This window comes from Pelecanus crispus, chromosome 3, assembly GCF_030463565.1.
Source record: "Pelecanus crispus isolate bPelCri1 chromosome 3, bPelCri1.pri, whole genome shotgun sequence".
Lineage (NCBI taxonomy): Eukaryota > Metazoa > Chordata > Aves > Pelecaniformes > Pelecanidae > Pelecanus > Pelecanus crispus.
The window spans coordinates 9,275,784-9,288,147 of record NC_134645.1 but is presented as its reverse complement, the minus strand read 5'-3'; positions in this window follow the sequence as shown (position 1 = coordinate 9,288,147).

The window sequence follows — 12,364 nt, the reverse complement described above, 5'->3', positions numbered from 1 at the left end:
TTAATCCTTTGACAGATCTCTGAATGATTCCTTTCCCCTGGGAAAGACTCGAGGCACAGAAAGCATGGAAAGTTCGTACTGCCTTTAAAACAAACAAAATGATAGATTTACTGTAATCCGTTCTACAAATGGTCAAATGGAGTACAGAATTTAAATCAGTCTGGGGAAACAAAGGAAAACAGCAAAGATCACAAGTGACACTCTTCCATTATCCTAAAATGCTTTAGAAAATGACAGAAGAGTTCACCACATGATTGTGAATCCAAATGAGCATTGGTTTGTCATGACAAATTATTGATTTCCTTCTTCTGGATAAAAGAAAATCCCTGTTCAAACAGAAGGGAAATGGTAACTTGGAGCCTGATCCAAAGCCCGTTTAAATCAACAGAAGTGCTGTAAATGAATGACTGATGTTGGGGGGGAAAAAAAAAAAATCAAACACGAGGGAAGGGTAAAACATTAGAAATGGCACAGTAGAGAAGGAAAACATCATTGCAGCCTCATTAACAGACTATGTCAATAGAATTCAGCTTTTAGACGCCTGTTCTAAGCACAGACAGTTATTAAAAACAACTTTATATGTTATTTCTTAAAGCCAAGTTGTTTGTTTTCATCAATATTCAGCAACACCTCACAACATCTCTCCTGGTACTAAAGCAGCTCCTGCTGCATGACATGTTTCCAGGTGACCTGGGGCCCGTGAGACTCTCAGGTCAGTAATACCCGCTGCTGGTGACTGCTCGACAGCCAACGGAGACCCTACTGGTTTCCATCCATAGCTGTTCCTCGGGATCAGAAACTAAGGGAAAATAAAAAAGACGCAGGGGAAAGGAAACACACACATCTCTACTTTAAATTCCTGTCTGTGAAAATATATATAAGCCTTTCTTCCCCAGAGGTCTTCCCTTGGTTGACAAGCCTCTTTCCATTTTGTTGCTGGTCCACAGAAAGAGGAACATCAATAACAAAGGCAATGGAGCAGCCCTCCTGGCTCCCTCAAATCAGCAAGACAAGATCCTGCACAAATTCAGAAACTAGGACCGTATCACAGGTCTGGGTGAGGAGCATCACTAGGTCAGTCACTGTGTATCTCCTGACATCCCTGACTGCCGGCTGACAGTACCGCTCTGCAAGCTGGTGCCACTGAAGAACTATACGGCAGGGACATTGCAATGCTGAGGAGATAGCACCCACTGGCTTTAGCTTACAAACCTCACAATGTCGAGCTTTGATGGTTTTGTCTATATGATTGTCATGGTTTAACCCCAGCTGGCAACTTAGGACCACACAGCTGCTCGCTCACTCCGCCCGCAGTGGGATGGGGGAAGAGAATTGTAAGGGTAAAAGTAAGAAAACTCATAGGTTGAGATGAGAACAGTTTAATAATTGAAATAAAATGATAATAATAATGATGATAATAGTAATAATAATAAGTTGTAATGAAAAGGAAAACAGCAAAGAGATAAATAAAACCCAGGACAGACAAGTGATGCACATGAAAACAATTGCTTACCACCAACTGACCGATGTTCAGCCAGTCCCGAGCAGCTGCCCCCTCCACCAACCTTCCCTCCAGGTTTATTGCTGAGCATGACGTCGTATGGTGTGGAAATATCCCTTGGGTCAGCTGGGGTCAGCTGTCCTGGCTGTGTCCCCTCCCAACCTCTTGTGCACCCCCAGCCTACTCGCTGGCGAGGCAGCATGAGGAGCAGAAAAGGCCCTGACTCTGTGTAAGCACTGCTCAGCAATAACTAAAACATCCCAGTGTTATCAACACAGTTTTCAGCACAAATACAAAACATAGCCCTATACTAGCTACTATGAAGAAAATGAACTCTAACCCAGCCAAAACGGGCACAGTGGTGATGTTTAAAAAAAAAAATAAATTAAAAAGAAAGAGATTAGGTTAGGAAACACTGGATTAAAAAGGCAGATCTGAATAATACCAAGAAGAGAAAACTCAGTTCAAAGAGGCCATTTAAAGAAAAATAGTCATTAGAGTTGATGACTATAGAAGTTTAAGACCAGACAGGACCACTGGGATTTCTAACCTAGTGTTTATGTAAACTGTGGGGCTTATCTGTATGAATTCTGTAGTCCTTTTTTTTTTTCCTTAATGTACCACTTGAGTTAAAAAATCAAGACTGATCTATTACAGCCATTGTGGAAATGTTCCAATGATTGCTTACAATGTAACTCTGCCTCTTCTTAAAAATACCGATTGGTCCTGCATTGAATTCTAGGTGGTGTTCTTATGAATTTGTCCATGGAACTACTGAACTTTTATTGAACTTTTCCTCCCCAGACAGTAGCTTTAAGGTTGTGATGATAAAGACATCCAAATAGCACTCCCTGAGTCTCTTTATGTAAGGCATATTTTCCATCCCTTCAACCATTCCCATTAAATCTTTTTACTCCTTGAATTATGAACCATAGCTGCATCAGATATTTTCTCAGCAGAGGTCAGGCCAGTGCTAAATGGATGTTACATCACGTTTGTATTCTTACTGGGTACCCAGTGTTTCACCAGCCAAGGATTTCATTCAGTCGCTGACTCGTACACCTCTCAGCTCCCACAAGCCCTCTTCAGGACCACCACTCTCTAGGACAAGTCATTATATCCTGCATGGCCAATGATCTTTGTCCCTAGATATATGTTACTCTACTTTATCAAGATACACAACATTTACTTGCATGCAGCTTTCCAAACAATCCAGATAACCTAGCACTCCTCTCTCATAGTTTATGACTTCCTTCTTCAACCTACAAACTTTATCAGTAAAGAATTTACGTTGATGTGCTGGATTTAGCAAGATCTTACAGAGATCATTTCTTGGCCCCAGTCCTCTGGAACCTTTCCAGAAACAGATCAACTTCAATAATGATTCCTACTTTGTACTTATACTTAAGAACCTAGCATTTAATCAGTTTTTAATCTGTTTCATAAAGGCCATTTTGATTTTGTATCTAATTTATTCACCGTCATGTCATGTGATATCAAGGGTCTCCCAGACACATGCAATGTCACAGACATGATGATGATGGATCAAAAAGCCTGCTTTTTTTTTTTTTCCCCCAACTACATCAGTTGGTCCAGTAAAAGAGACTAAGGTTCCCCATAAATTTTGGCTCATCTAACAGAAGGTGAATAAACAATAGTAGGTTTACCATTCAAAACTACAACAATGTTTAAAAAAATGATATAAAATTAGTTTAACAATTCCAGTTCCTAAATGGATTGCTAACTAAATCTTTAAACAACCATTAAATTACTATGATTATTTTACAACAAGTAGTTAGCATTCAGTATGAGGTCATCCCTGGGGACCAGACAGGATGCTACCATGCTAAAAGAGACCAGTACGTCAGAGGAAGTTGTAAGAACTCATCTCCCTGCTGTGAAAGTCAATCAAGTCCCAAGTATAAGATTTACATTGCTTTCATCTTTACTCATTCACCCTAGCAGATGCTCAAGCAGTAGCATTCTGCAGAGCTGGAAACAGAATATTGCAATAATCACATCTCACATGTTATGAAAGAGCAAAAGGCCCAAGCATCCTTTTGCACAAGTCTGAGTCTCCCTTAAACCCATCTTTCTGAAGCTGTGAAGTGAGCATACAGCCATCCTTTTAGTGGACTCTGGAGCAGGCTCAAAGATAATGCCAACATTCAGAGCAACAGAAATAGGACTACAAAGCATGAGAAGAGATTTCAAACGGAAAGAATTGGATGCATAGTTAAAAAGCCCATGGTTGAACGAAAGCGAAACAGTATTTGACAGTCTTCTTTAGAAGTTACTAGGACAGGGAATGAACAGACCTATTTGAAGAAAAGCAAGAACTAGAGCCTTATATTCTCTACATATCAAGAACACCAGAGAACCTGTGTCATTGAATGCACAGTATTAAAAGAATAGAGTGAGATGCTATCAGGACCTGCCATGGCAGTTCCATGGACCAGCTCCCTACTATCAGTCGGCCCACTTCACCTACAGGATGAAAGTCACTTCAGAAAGATTCCACAACAAGCGGTCTAAAGGTACGTCTATTTATCAGCCTTGCTGTGTTCATCTTATGACAGTGTATAAGAGCAAGCTTTAAACTGGTTTGTTTTGATACTGAGAAGCACGCGTATGAGGAAAGCAAAGCAGAAACCACAGTAAATTAGTTCAGAGAGAGCACAGCTACTGTTGCTCCACTTTGAGCTGACTGCCAAATCAGCCGTGACTCTCAAAGAGGGTTTTCATAAAACACATCTGGGCCATTTGAGCACAATAGTGAAAAGATGGATGTATGAGTTATTGTAGCGAACGGATGAAGCCAAGCAAAACCAGTGTGTCTGTGCAGAGGTTCTAGATTAAAGAGCTTGGGATACAGTTATCCTAGATGATTTCTAGATTATTTGCCCTATTTAAAAACACTTACCTGAACGTTTTTGTTGCTTCATACTATTAGAGTATTTTATGACTGTTACAAATATACTAACAGCGGCAGCATTATTTACAGGCACATGGCTCCTGATCTGCTATATATGTTAAATGCTGTTAGTGAAGAGAGAGGGCTACAGCAGGCACCACTTTGTATCTAAGGTATATGAACGCAGGAAGGTTGGCAGTTACCAGGCACAGGAATTAAGAACTAAGATGAAATATTTCATGCCATCACTGAGTGGGGCTGCATGGACCTTTCAAGTTTAAAGGACGCTTGAAGACTGGAGGCCTAACCCACAGTTTCTAGTTACTCAGACTTTTAAGTTGCAGGCAGAATCCTCTCAACATATGTTTAACTATACAAGTGTTACACTGCCAAGCGTCAGAGTGAACAAGAACTGTATGTACTAATTTAGTGACATGATAATGCAAATAGTAAGGAAGAAAAGTATAGGAATTGGTTTTCAGCATCCATTGACTGCAGGCCAGCTGGAGCGAGCAAAGAGGATGGGAGAAGGAAAGGTGTAATTTCATCCTCAAGCAGTTTTGGTTTTTCTTTCATTTATTACCTCCAGACATAAGGAACAACAGAGGGGCTGGTAAGCAACATTGTGTCTGACAGGCAGAAGGTGAAAACTGTTGATATAAACAGTGAAAGCAATCTCCCATGCTTACTTTACAAGTTTACAACCCAAAATGGACAGAGAGAAATAGCTTACATGTAAAATACATGTTCACAAGCCAGAAAAATAAAGCCCTTGAAAGAAGAGAGTGTTTAACTGAGCATTTGAATATGCTTAAGTTTAGGCCCATGCTGAAAGCCTCATGGATTTCTCTGGGGCTACAGCTTGTGTACATGTCTGTCTGCTAAATGGGAATATTATTACCCATGTGCTGAAGTCATTTCCTGAATCTGACTTAGCCACTGCTTAATATCCACACAGACAAATGTTCAGCTTAGGCAGCCATAGCAGAAAGGTACTAAAAGTAATGAAAATCTGTGGTTCATTTATATGAAAAGGATATGCTTGTCACATTTACCAGGCTTGTTTGGGTTTTATGCTACTGAGTTGTTTGCTGAAGACGGAGTCTGTCTGGAAAAGAGGTCTGTGCAAATGATATTAGAGAACTAGAATTGCTCAGCAGAGTCAGTTTGGAGCAGATGGTCTCAGTGACATTTTAGAAGATAACAATGGGTGAAAGCAAGCTCCTAAGCAAGACCTGGAAATACTAGCATCAAAAACCCCCAAACAAAACCAAAACCCAGCAAAAGGAGACTTAAGAAAAAAGGGCAAAAGAAAGTCAAAGTAAGAAGATGTGTGTGAACCATGGGAATAACTGGGCCAAAGGAAAATGGCTGGATAGGTGGAATTAGGGACAGAGATCATGCATCAGAAGAAAGACTGAAAATGGAACTCAAAAGGGAACATCAAAAGATCCAGCAAGATGGTCTCCAAGAAATCCACCCACATGGGTGATAAAACTTTCATGAATTACTAACAAATCTAACTGTTTGCCTTGGGAGGCTCCCACCTGTGTCCCAAATGAATTACAGAAATGCTCGGGCAAGGTAGGGAAGAGACAGCAGTAATTGCAGCTCATTCAACTTCCTGAGCCTGTGTAATTGTTCATCTCTTTATCAAAGACAAACGGGTGACAACATACAGGTGTGGCACAACTAATAAGGAGCTCTTCAACTTTGGTGGAGCATTAATTGTGAATGTTTGGCTGAAACACAGGACAAAACAGCTGGCCACCAAAAATGCAGTTTATTGCAATACAGAAAGTAAACATTTCAAGAACTTACAATATTTCTGTATTTTCCATTTTGTATTAAAGCCTTGCAGTCCACTGAAAAATAGAAGCAAAGATAGGGAAAAAATCTCCACCATCGCTGCTGGGCTGCTTCGATCACTTTTCTCTTAATCCAGCTTCCAAGTACTGCCAGAGTTAAGTAGCTTGGTACATGACTGAGGTGAATTTGTGCTCTTTCTTGTACCAATTTCACAGGCCTGCAGTTTGCCCCCCGCCCTGGAAAAGGCTGCAGACCAGCAGTTTTTTCTTCATGTCATCACGAATTTAAAAAAAGTCTTAATCATCACTATAAAAAAAATAGAAAATAGAAAATAAACCCCCCCAAAAAGCTTAAAGCATCATGCCAGAACAACAGTTTTAAGTTAATAGCTATTTACCCCTGTTAAGGTTCATTTCCTTCAGGATCTCTGCATAGCTACCTTTAGATTTTGTCACATTCAGCTGTCTCATTCCCAGCCCTACCTAAAAACCTCTCCCCTTGTGACCAGTGACCTTCTCATGCTCCTGGTACGGAGGCGCTGGAGCTGGGATGCTGGCACAGGATAAAAACCGGGGCACAAAGCTCAGAGGATGCTGCAGGCAGTCCTCTGCAGATACCGGCTTGGGCATGGGGAGGGTCAGAGCGTGCCACACGCCAACATGGTGGCACCGAGTGCAGCTGCCACCACCCCCCGGCCCAACCCTCTGTCACCAACCATGCTACAAAGAGCTGTCTGCTGAAGTCCACAGCTGGCACAGAGGAGACAGGTTAGCAATGCAAGAGGCATAGGGAGAAATGAAAACTTGAATTTTTCCCTCCATCTCACACGCGCCTTAGTATAATGATTACTAAGACTGTTCGCACAATGAAGCCTCATTCAAGTCTGAGGTTCAGCAGTGCTGTGCTGTAGACAACAACAATAAACAGCCTTTTGTAAAGAAAAATGGAGGATTTTCTAAAAGGCAGGCCATACAAAGCCTCCTGAAATTCAGCGGGAAATGGATGACAAAGCCTATCTGTTCTTTGAAATTCTCCCCTGGCAGAAATTATTTTGTCTGGATTTTTGGCATGAAAACAAACACATCTATTCCTACACCTTCTTTTCTGTAGTGCTGTCCTTTTCCAAATAATTGTGAAGTGTATATACTCATATTGTCACACTAAGCAGTATAATGGCTTCCTAAACAATTCACCAAAAAGCCGCTGCACATTCATAATTTAAAAAAAAAAAAAGTCAATACTGACAGTGTAAGAAAAAAGGAAAAAATACAAGCTAATAAATCATTAGGAAAAACACATTGCTTGTCCCCTAAGCTGCTCTCATATCATCATTCTCTTCATAAAGAAACACATTACCTGTTATTACTTCTGCTATGAGATAACTATAAATGAACATCACAAACGTGTGCAGGTTCTGCTCAAGAGCTCACTCCTAAACCACTGCAAAAATCTGGTGTTTGGCTACATCTTAATTTTACTTGTAGAAAATAAAGCAGCCATGAGGATCAGATGAAAGTTCAAGTCTTCAATTAACATCTTGGTAGGGCAAAATTGAAGTTTAGTTTATTTTGTGGTTTGTTTTGTGTCGGATTTTGATTTTGTTTTTACTTTGCTACATAATTAGTTTTTAAGGAGTGAAAACCTATTTTCCATCAGAACTACCATGCTGGCTTCAAGGGCAGGGGGCAGGCCTTCAAGACTTCTCAATAATTTGTTAGCTCTTTGCAACCCTTACCTCTCGATGGGAACAAAGCTGCATCAGCATCCAAAGGGAGGACTTGGGATTCAGCAAATTTTCCATTTGAATTTCACTTCAGAGAAGAGAATACAACAATACCAAAGAAAGAGGAGAAGCTGACACTTCATTTGAAATCAACAGTTTCAAATCCAAGACAAAGAAATTTAGATGAGAAAGGAAACAAGAAGTCTGGTCTTTACCACAGATTTGCCTTTGTACAGATATCTCACCTAATATATGTGATAGGACACTGGTCTTGGCAGAGCCATGGACCACTATTTTAAAACCATCAAAAAGAAAAAGCATCTGGCTCCCCAAATGTGCATTGCTATTTTGCCCAAATGTTTGTTTTGGCAGGTTTTTTAGCCGTATCCTGTTCAGGTTACTCTCAGGAGCCATCCCTTTGAACCATGGTGATACCTTGCATGAGGAAATTAAGCAGCAGGATCGCCAACATCATGAAGGGCATCACAAGACAAAAATAATCTCAGTGAGAAACATACCGATTCAATCTTCTTATGGAAGTGTGTAACATAGAACAGTCCAAATAATTACTGCTATTAAAGGGTCACAGTAATGCATCGTAGATATCTAATAACTGTTTGCATTACCAGGAAATACAATAATGAAAAGAAATATGAAAACCAGAAGAAATGAACACTGGAAAAGGGAAAGAAAAGCCTGCAGTGTTCTATTTGCTATGCAGCAATCACGGATCTTATCAAATCACACCATTGTATCTTTGTATAGGCTCCTCTGTGTGATTATTACTGAAATGTGGGACAAAGTACACCCTATATTCAGATGATATAGGCTGCAGAACATTAGGCACTGAATAAAGGATTTTTTTTCTTTTTTTAATAAGGAACAGATGGTCAACCTTATTCAAGCAGCTGTTGGGGGGGGAATGATTCACTATCAGGCATCAAAGGCTAAAAATGGTCAGATTCAGATGCACTCCCTCCTGCTAAGTAGTGGTATCAGCATTCAGCCACTAACTGGTATAAGACAGGAGAAAAGAAGTGAGGCAAAAGGGCTCCTTCTGGTCAGCTCTGCCCACTGCTCTCAGTGGGATATGAGCCATACCTACAAATCTAAGCTGGTGCTGAGCAAAAGCTCTAACTATGCTTCAAGGCATTTTTGATGTCCAAGTTCAATGCTAACAAGTAGAATTGCCAAAGAATAAGGAATAAGCATCTTAAAGCCTTTCAAATTAAAATTGACTTCTTTCCAGGAGATTATATTTTATCACTAGGTGGCATTGCTCTAAATCTTTCAGTGCCTCTCTTCTGAGCTCTTTACTGTATGGGTAATATTCTAACAGCTGGTGAAACACGCAGGTTTCACTGATGTGGTGCCAGCCATGCTGCTCAAAATATGTGTACAACACTTCAGTGAATCTATATGGTATGAAATTTTATTCTACCTTTGGCCTAAACTCTTCTGTTTACTGCTATAGAAATAAACACAGTCCATAATCAGATGTTCAATTATTCCAACCAAAAGCCTCAGCCTACTCGGAAGCATTTATAAAACAACTCCAGCCCCCTCTGATGGTTCCCCCTTCCACAATTCACCTTCACAAATCTTTCCACCAGGGACATCACAGTTGGTTACAGCTCACGTTCATGTGTTGTACAACAGCTGTAAGGCCACGGTTTTTTGCCAATTCACTGCACCACTGGGTTGGCTGACTGGCCCATGGAATTTAAAAACAAAAACTTTAAAAGTTATTTTCAATTTTTTTTTTTTATCCTTGAGCTGTTGAATTGTCTGTGAAAGCCAAAAAGTATGACAGCATGAAATAGAGTAAAAAAGCATGAATGTTTGTATTATCTTTAAACCTGAATAAAGTACTCAACAGCACAGAAGTGATACCAGAACACAAATCTCCATTTTGAAACAACCTTAGCAATATGTATGTCCAATTCAATTTTGGAAACTACTGAAATCTCATTCTGACTCCAGCAACTAAATCCTATGTATTGTATCTAAGGCTTATGACCCAATGTGCAATGGTACCATATCCCAAAGAGGGTTTAAAGCTTCAAGAAGGTAAAGTTTAGCCATGTCCAGAAATGCAATCCTGAAATCCCCTAGCCTATAATTACCTGAAGCACAGACATGGCAAAAAGACCGTTAATGCACTTCATATTCAGGAGTCACTGGATAAGAAATATAGCAAGGTCTTCAAAAAGGGACTAGAGCCTAGAGCTCCTCACTTTTAGCTGATAACCCCAGGCACCAGCTAACAAATCGTGATTCTTCCACATGTACATTTTAGAGAGATAACAAGCGAGGACATTCAGTCCCTTGCATAAGAAATCCCTGCATGTTTACTGCCTTAACAGCTACAGCCTCAGTTCCATTGCTACATTTTTTTCTTCCTTTCCAAGGCAGACCCTTTATTAAAGTGTACTCTATGGCTTGAACAGCACTGTCTGCATTACTGATTTGACAAGCTGATTTGTATTTGCCTCTGTTTCAACAAACCAACTTCATTAAGTCAGCAGCAATGACCCTTCCCATTTTCCTGAGCTCAGATCAACGTCAAGAGGTCAGAACAGCTCTATGACTAGTAGTGCCTATGTTCAACAGATTTTATCCTAGGAATGAGATGATTTGTAACATGACTCAGTTTTAGGAGAAATACATGGCCATTCCAGCTCCTTTTAATCCATTTCAGGGCAAAAATAGAGTGCTTTTCAGTAGAGGAAATCAAGTCAGTCAAAAGAACAAATACTTATTTTCACTTTCAGTACTACAGAGTTGATTTCCAGAAGTGCAAGAATTGTTATAAAACCACATTTATTATCTTCACATTCCTCCTTATATGCCCTCTCACGCTTGATATACACACAACCACCTTCCAGCTCTGACAAGCGAGAGAGAGCTTCACAGAAGTGGGTCAAGGAGCTTTCCCAGCTCCCTGAGCCTGTACAGCCTGAGTTTCACTCACTAGGTTCTCCAACAATTGCTTCAAGTCTTTGTAATTGGGCATGTGTAACTGTTCAATCAGATTGATAACACTTACTCATCTTTGCAAAGCACTTGAGCTCTAGGGATGAAAGCAGCTTAGCACTAATGGTAACTATTGTCTTTAACCTACAAAGGCCTTGAATACACACTGGAAAAAAAAATAAGAGGAAAAAAGTTTTAGCAGTTTAACTAAATCAGTTTAGAAACAGTTTAGATAAATTCAGTGAACCTCCCTTACGCTGGCTCTCAAGAAAACATCTATAAATCAGCTTCTGACCCATTCAGCAGAAGCAGGAAGAGCTGTGTGCTGTGCTCTCAGCCCAAGGTGCGTGGCACAATGCTGGTGTGCTGCTTGCCCGAGAGACCCCACTGATGTCGGAATGTAACAGTCCTCCTTCTCTCCCTTCTTTTCTGAAACAAATTCCCTGACAGGTATAGCCAGAAAACTGCCCCTCCTTCATGAAGGGTCCAGGAATTTTTTTGGTTTGTTTCTTCTCTTTTCTCTTTCACCCAGTCCAGCAAATGCCAGCCGCTCATTAACATCTCATTTCCACTCCTGCTACACCTTGCAAATACCGTTTCTTCCTGAAATAGCCCAGTGCAGATGGACCAATATAATTCATTTGTATGTACTTTGAAAATCACACACTGAATCACTGTGGTTAACAGGTGAGTATCAGAGCTTGACACCGCTGTATAGACACGGGCTGAGTGTGCCCATCATGCCATTGAGGAATAATTAAGTAGTCTGTTAATAATCTTAAAAATGAACAGTGATTGCTATTAATATATTAGTCATCTTAATAAAATTACCCACGTATACATGATAGATGATGATGCTGACAGTAGGATTTAAAAAGGAAAACCTGTGTGATGATAGCATGCCCTCAAAGGCAAGTGAGCTCTGTGGTTCAGATACATGAATTCAGAGACTGAATTCCCTTTCAGGTCCGCTACTCACTTCGAGTGTTGCACTCACCTACAAAATGGGGGCATTTATGTAAGTTTGGCATATCTAATTTAATCAGGCACCCAGTATTGGAACATTTTGCATGAAAGATTATGAAGAAATGCAAAACCCCACGTTTGCTCCCTCCAGAAGCAACTGACTGGAGTCTACAAGAACTCTTAACTTTTTGGCAGAGAAACAAGCTTTTCCTTCTCAAGAACAGACCATTCTTAGAGGCATTTATCCCCCACCCTCCCCAGCTGCCTGTTTAAGGTCTGGCATTTCTCTGCTCAGGAAGCAATTCCATTCATTTCTGCGGCATCCCTCATGAGAGTCTCAACAGGGCTGAGCACTGAAATGAAAGGTCACCAGGAAATCAAAGCAGGAGCGGGCTGTGAGCTGGCACTCACGACAGCAGGAGAAGGATGGCTTTGTGGCTACAGGCACATGGACTTACCGCAGTTTTCTTGACCT